The sequence below is a fragment of the Budorcas taxicolor genome, chromosome 9 (genome assembly GCF_023091745.1).
Source record: "Budorcas taxicolor isolate Tak-1 chromosome 9, Takin1.1, whole genome shotgun sequence".
Lineage (NCBI taxonomy): Eukaryota > Metazoa > Chordata > Mammalia > Artiodactyla > Bovidae > Budorcas > Budorcas taxicolor.
In genome coordinates this window covers 61,230,786-61,238,079 of record NC_068918.1, presented here as the reverse complement: position 1 = coordinate 61,238,079, position 7,294 = coordinate 61,230,786, and positions in this window count along the sequence as shown.

The following is a 7,294-nucleotide window of genomic DNA, read 5'->3' as shown; positions in this document are numbered from 1 at the left end:
GGAATCTCCAGTTCATAGCTAAGTCAGACAGAGTTTGTGGATAACCTGGGGACCAATTACTGGCAATTGACATCAAAAGTTGGGTGGATTGAGTCTTGTGGGACTGAGTCCTTACCCTGCGGGACCTGACACAGTCTCCAAATAGATAATGTCAAAAGTTAGCTAAATTGTAGGAGACCCAGCTGGTGTCACAGAATTGTATGATACAAGAAAAGCCCATATACAACTGGTGTCATAAGTCTTGTGAGTGCAGTAGTAGTGTGAATGTAGAGGAAAAACCTAGGAGGGTGAAAGTGAAAGTGCTCAGTCGTGTCCAACTCTTTGCGACCAGGCTCCTCCATCCATGGGATTCTCCAGGCAAGAATACTGGAGTGGGTTGCCATTTCCTTCTCCAGGGGAATCTTCCAAACCCAGTGATCGAACCTGGGTCTCCCGCATTGCAGGCAGACGCTTTAACCTCTGAGCTACCAGGGAAGCCCAACCTAGGAGGGTGAGTGTAGGCTTTCCCTACATGAAGGCACAGCAGAGAAGAAGACACAGAGGGGAGACCATCATGTAAAGATGGAGGTTGGGGTTACACAACTGGAAGCCAGGGGACACCAACGATTGCCAGGAGCCGCCAGAAGCTTGGAAGAGGCAAGGAGCATCCTCCTCTAGAGCTTTCAAAGAGAGCATAGCGCTACTGACACTGATTGCAGACTTCTAGCCTCCCAGAACTGCAAGAGAGCACATTCTTATTGTTTTACATGCCAAGTAGCTTCAGTAGTCATGTCCAACTCTTTGAAACCCCGTGGACTATAACCTGTCAGGCCCCTCTGTCCATTGGATTCTCCAGGCAAAGAATACTGGAGTGGGTTACCATTCCCTTCTCCAGATCTTCCAACCCAGGGATTGAACCCACATCTCTTATGTCTCCTGCACTGGCAGGTGGTATTCTTTACCACTAGTGCCGCCTGGGAAGTCTACCAAGCCATCAAGTTTATGGAACTTTGTTACAGCAGCCAAGGAAACAAACACAGCAGTTTAGACCCTCTATCTAGGTTGCTGAGCATTAAAGCTCACAACATCAGAGAAAAGATACAATCATTCATCCACCACCTTCAACTTTAGCTGGATCCTTAACATCAATCAATGTACTTGAAGACATCTCTGGTGTATCAACTCCCTGCAGACCTCCTAAAGCAGCCCCCACCGCTCACTACCACATATAAACAGCAGCTGCAATTGCAGTTATATAGTTATGCCTTGGTTATGTTTGCAGTTGCCCAACGTCATCCGCCAGGCTCTTTCTGGCTTATGTAGGGGCCATCCTTTTAATTGGTCAGTAAATTAAATGTAGGCATGATAGATACCACTACCTAGGAATCCTTTACGTCTTTAAGGGTCACACAAATTTCTGCCATTTCTCTAGCGATGTGAAATTGTTTTAGGTTCACTGTTTTGGCCAGCAGAGGCACTTTTAGAGGCTTGGGCTTAGCCTTCCCACTATGCGATAGCTCTTACCAACCAGCCAAGGAATCCAAAGGAGCATTCAGACAAATGCCAAATCTGTCCACTCCAATTATACTTTCACAGCCTGAGGAACTAAGCACTTTGTCAATCCATAGGCCCCACACGAGACAGGCATGAGCCAGAACTCTGTTTACTGCTGGGCCAACATGTGCCCCTAATTTAACTAGAGAGATCAGCATGAGGCCTCAGGTCTTTGACTTCAATATCAAGTCAGGTATTAGATTCAGCAGTTCTCAGAATGTCTGGGTGTATCCTTTTTCCCAGAGTATAATTACCTAGTAAATGGCTATAGGCCCCTTTTGGAAAAGAACTGGAAAGAATCATCAATGCCTCTACCTGCTGTGGTATGGCAGTGGTCCATCCTCATGAGGACACAGCCTGCCCTTGACCGAGTACAGGTCTGAAAACCAGCTCAGTTCTAGAAACTAGGCTAAGGATTGTGACATTTTACTTGGCTGTTGGCCCTCACCCTCCTAATTATCTTTCCTGATTTTTTTTGTAGGTTATGTCGGACAATGCCCTTGTTGTCTGCCCAGCTATCTTCCCCTAGGAACATCATGCTCCATTAACCTTCTTCATAGCTCTTGGTGGATCAGGGTCTTCTACTTGCTACTCCTACAGTGCTCTTCAGTATGATAATCACATCTCCTTCGCTTCGCAAGGTTAAATTCCATCACCTGGCTTCTGTTCTCTCCACGACTTTCAGGGAGTCTAGTTCTGTACAGATACTCCTAACCTCTAGCCCTGGCCTTCAGAAGACAACATCACTGTGCCCCACAATAATACTGGTGCCCCCTCATCAGTGCACCTATTGTGGGCTTGGTAAACTGCATTCTTTTGGGCTCTCCCACGGCTGGTAGGCTTTCTGGCCTTATATAGCATATCCATTCTGGCATGCCGTCTTCTGTGAGCCTCTTGACACCCTGCTCAACTACTTACCAGGGAGTTTTGGAATTTCTACTTCAATAAGAGTGAGCCATCATTTCCCCAAGTTTCTGAAGTCAATCCAGCAATATATTAGCATAATCCTCAGTGGACCCTCCGTTCCATTCAGTTCAGTCGCTCAGTCCTGTCCGACTCTTTGTGACCCCATGAATCACAGCACGCCAGGCCTCCCTGTCCATCACCAACTCCCGGAGTTCACTCAGACTCATGTCCATTGAGTCCGTGATGCCATCCAGCCATCTCATCCTCTGTTGTCCCCTTTTCTTCCTGCTACCAATCCCTCCCAGCATCAGAGTCTTTTCCAATGAGTCAACTCTTTGCATGAGGTGGCCAAAATACTGGAGTTTCAGCTTTAGCATCAGTCCTTCCAAAGAACACCCAGGACTGATCTCCTTCAGAATGGACTGGTTGGATCTCCTTGCAGTGCAAGGGACTCTCAAGAGTCTTCTCCAACACCATAGTTCAAAAGCATCAATTCTTTGGTGCTCAGCTTTCTTCACAGTCCAACTCTCACATCCATACATGACCACTGGAAAAATCATAGCCTTGACTAGACGGACCTTTGTTGGCAAAGTCATGTCTCTGCTTTTGAATATGCTATTTAGGTTGGTCATAACTTTCCTTTCAAGGAGTAAGTGTCTTTTAATTTCATGGCTGCAATCACCATCTGCAGTGATTTTGGACCAGCGTTAAATCCCGTGTCAAGAGAGGGGTATCCCTGTATTGATAAACACATTTTATTATATCAAATATCATGCATCATATTCCATTTCACTTGATCTGGCACACTCCCAACAGTTCTCTCTTAGAGACTGCCTGCATGCATTGACTAGATTCCATATCTCATCTGTTCTGTCCCTGTCCTTCCCTAGTAGGTCCAGCACCTCCCCGGCTGGATATCATGTCCCAAGTTATGACTAGTTATTGGTCTCGCAGGCAGATAGCAGAGGAAGTGACTTCCTGGGGTGGACTTGTGTTTTCTCTCAAGGCCCTGATCAGCATCATCCTCAAGGTGGGAGTACTAGCCTTTAAAAAGAAAGAGTAAGGCGAATGTGATAGAGAGTTTGGGAAGGTCATGTGCACACTGCTATATTTTAAATGGATAACTAACAAGGACCTACTGGATAGCACATGGGACTCTACTCAATGTTATGTGCCAGCCTGGATGGATGTAAGGTTTGGGGGAGAATGGATTCATGTATATGTATGGCCGAGTCACTTCCCTGTTCACCTGAAACTATCACAACATTGTTAACTGGCTATACCCCAAGACAAAATAAAAAGTCCAAGGTTTGCAAAAAAAAAAAAAAAAGGAAGAGTGAGATCATTCTGTAGTCCTGTTTTCCATCAGAGAACAAGTAGTTTTGAAAGGTAGAAAGATAAATTCTTCTGGAGTGGCAGGCATGGGACCCAAAGCAGAATGTGGACATATCATGTCAAAAAATTGTTATTTAATCATTCTGATTATCTCTGGGAAGAGCATGAAGCTACACTTATCACATTTTGAAGAAACAGAAGGAAAAGTCATTGCTGAGTCAGGATGCTTGTACTGTTGTCTAATTGCTAAGTCCCCTTAGCTGTTGTCTGACTCTTTTTCAACCCCATGGACAGCCCAGCAGGCTCCTCTGTCTACGGAATTTTCCAGGCAAGAATACTGGAGTGGGTTGCCATTTCCTTCTCCAGTGGATCTTCCTGACCCAGAGATTGAACACTGGTCTCCTGCTTTGGCAGGCAGATTCTTTACCACTGAGTCACCAGGGAAGCCCATGCCTGTATTCCTGCTTCAGTACTGCACATAGTTTTTCATGATACCATTTCTACAATGTGCTAAAGACATGCTAAGTACTTAGTTGTCCATCTGTTTATGTGGAGCCCAGAGTAGTCACACAAGCTATTAAAAATAGTTGTTTCTCAGGATTTAACCTGTTTGGAAAATCTGCTTCCTAGATATATTTACTCATACAACTTCCTCTGTTAGTTGCAGATATTTTATTAGAAGATTTTTGTCTAGAGAAAGGGAAGGGGACATGTATGATTAGATTGTGCCCAATATCCATGGATCCCAAGCAGACTGCACTCAAATATGATTGTTTTGAAGGGTCTGCAGCTGTTTTTAAAGGTGGTTCACATCATTTCGTGGTGAGAAAAGGCTTTGGAATCAGAATACCTTTGTTGAAGTCCTCATTTCTCTAGTTAATGACTGGATGACCCTAGCAAAGTTATTTAACTTCTATCTCTTCTGGCTTCCACATTTTAAGAATAAGGGTAATAATACTATCTGATAATCTCAAAAAATGCTGTTTGAAATATTAATTCAGATTTTGAACCTGAAACACTTTGTAAATTTTTAAATATAAATTTATTTATTTTATTTGGAGGTTAACTACTTTACAATATTGTATTGGTTTTGCCATATATCAACATGAATCCACCACAGGTATACATGTGTTCCCCATCCTGAACCTCCAACACTTTATAAGTTTTAACGGACCTCTAGGGCTGGTGATACTGTTCCTGTTGTAATTACTATGGAGTAGTTACAAACCAAAGGTGAACTGTTTACTCCTAAAGGGTGAATTTGTCTCTTTAGGGTTGGCAGTTTGTATCCTCTAAAATTCCTAGGATTTTACTTTTTTAGTTTCAAACTAAATAAGTATTGGCAAACACAACTTGTAAATATTGTATGTTTTAAATTAATGTTCATTTCTAATTTCATACCATGACTGTTTGAAAGCAGGCTTTTTTACTCTGAAAAAATATCTATGGGTTATAATCCCAGAGAAGGCAAACTGGTTTTTCTTTATTGTTTCAAAGGACATTCTATCCCGAGGTGATAAAGTGTAAATTTGTAGACATGTTTGAGGATCCAAAGTAAATTTCTAAATATATAGAACTGTATGCAAAAAAAAAAAAAGTCCTTTTATTTCAAAGTAAAATTTGAGTTTAAATATAAAAGTCACTGTGATTTAAAAAGAAATAAGGTCTGTGGTGAGATAAATAGACATGCCTTTCCTCTGCCCTCCCCCAACTATGAAGAAGTTCACTTCTAAAGAAATCACATAAGACTTGTTTGCTGCTTAATATTACTTCTTTTTGACCCATCGTGGACTATTCTTACTCCCTTGAGTCTGTAATTCCAAGATGACATCAGTTTTCAGGTAATAAGCAACATGCAAATATCCTTTCATAAGGAAGATTGTGGATATTCCCTGATCCTCTTTTCCCTAACTTGATATCCCCTATTATCTTCTTTCCAAGGATGTTTTGTTATTTTGTGATATATACATATATATAATTAGACATAATAATACAAAGATATTATTATCATGAATACATAAAGATTTTGCTGACTTTCAGCTATTCTTTGGCTGAAAGAAGTAGTAGAAAGAAGTCTCTGAAAGCTATCATCCTGTTAAAGAAACAGCATTTTGAAATGATTCTCCTACATGTATAATCAGCTTACAATGGGAAATAAGCTCATTAAAAAATAATCACCTGGCTTGCAAAGCATTCTGTGTTTCTAAATTTTCCACCAGTATTAGAACCGATCTATGCATAAGCTTCAAACTTGGAAACCATCCACTTTATTCCATGAATAGCAGGCAAACTAGAATGGAAGAAAGAAAATATGCTTATCAAATGGAATTATTCCAGTTGACTGTTCCCCTTAATCAAGTCATTGGGATAACTGCCAAATTCATTTCCTTGGATGGATCCCACACACTCCTAGTAGAACCAAAATGTCAGGAGGTTTTATAAAGCTGAACCCTCTGTAGAGAAGGAAAGTGGACAATTCCAGTAAGTCTCTACCCGCCAATCCCCACCTCCAAGCCTTAAGATAACCCCTGGCAAAATCACCCATACTTCAGACCAGAAATCTTCCATGGATTATATAAGACTACTTAGATATAATTTTACACTTGGAAAATCAAATAAAAATGATTATTCTGAAATTTTAAGTTATGTTTTATTCATTTTATTCATTGGAAGGACTGATGCTGAAGCTGAAGCTCCAGTACTTTGGCCACCTGATGTGAACAAATTCATTGGAAAAGACCCTGATGCTAGGAAAGACTGAAGGCAGAAGGAGAAGGGAATGACAGAGGATGAGCTGGTTGGATGGCATCACCGACTCAATGGACATGAATTTGAGCAAACTCCGGGAGATGGTGATGGACAGGGAAGCCTGGTGTGCTGTAGTCCATGGGGTCTCAAAGAGTCAGACACGGCTAAGTGACTGAACAGCAACAATTGTTTACTTAAGGGTTTCCCTGGTGTCTCAGTGGTGAAGTATCTGCCTGCCAATAAATGCAAGAGATGCAGGTTCGATCCCTGGAGTAGGAAATGGCAATGCACTCCAGTATACTTGACTTGGAAATCCCATGGATGGAGAAGCCTGGCAGGCTACAGTCCGTGGAGTCACATAAGAGTCAGACCACTTAGCAACTAAACAACAACAACTTTGTTCATTTGTTTTTCAAGAGGGACACAAATTTTAAAATGTTGAAACACTGTCCAGACTTTTTCCTCTTTTCTGCTGTTTGTGAAAATTTGCATGACTCTCATGCCAGAGCTAAGATTTGTACTGACAGTAGGTGTCAAGGTGACCACTAGCTTCCCAGAGGGCAAGAAAGAGAAATCCAGCGTCTATCACTGCCCTAGCCCAAGGCACAAATGCCTGTGTCTGTCCCCAGCCTCCCCTTCCCCAGTCAGCCTTCCTGTAGAAACTGCAAACCCAATACCCAAGGATCACACATGAAGCTTGAGTCGTGTGCCTGGAGAGTGAGCTGATGGAGCTCTGTGTGAGAGTTTGAACACAAGGAAGGTTGCTATCCCG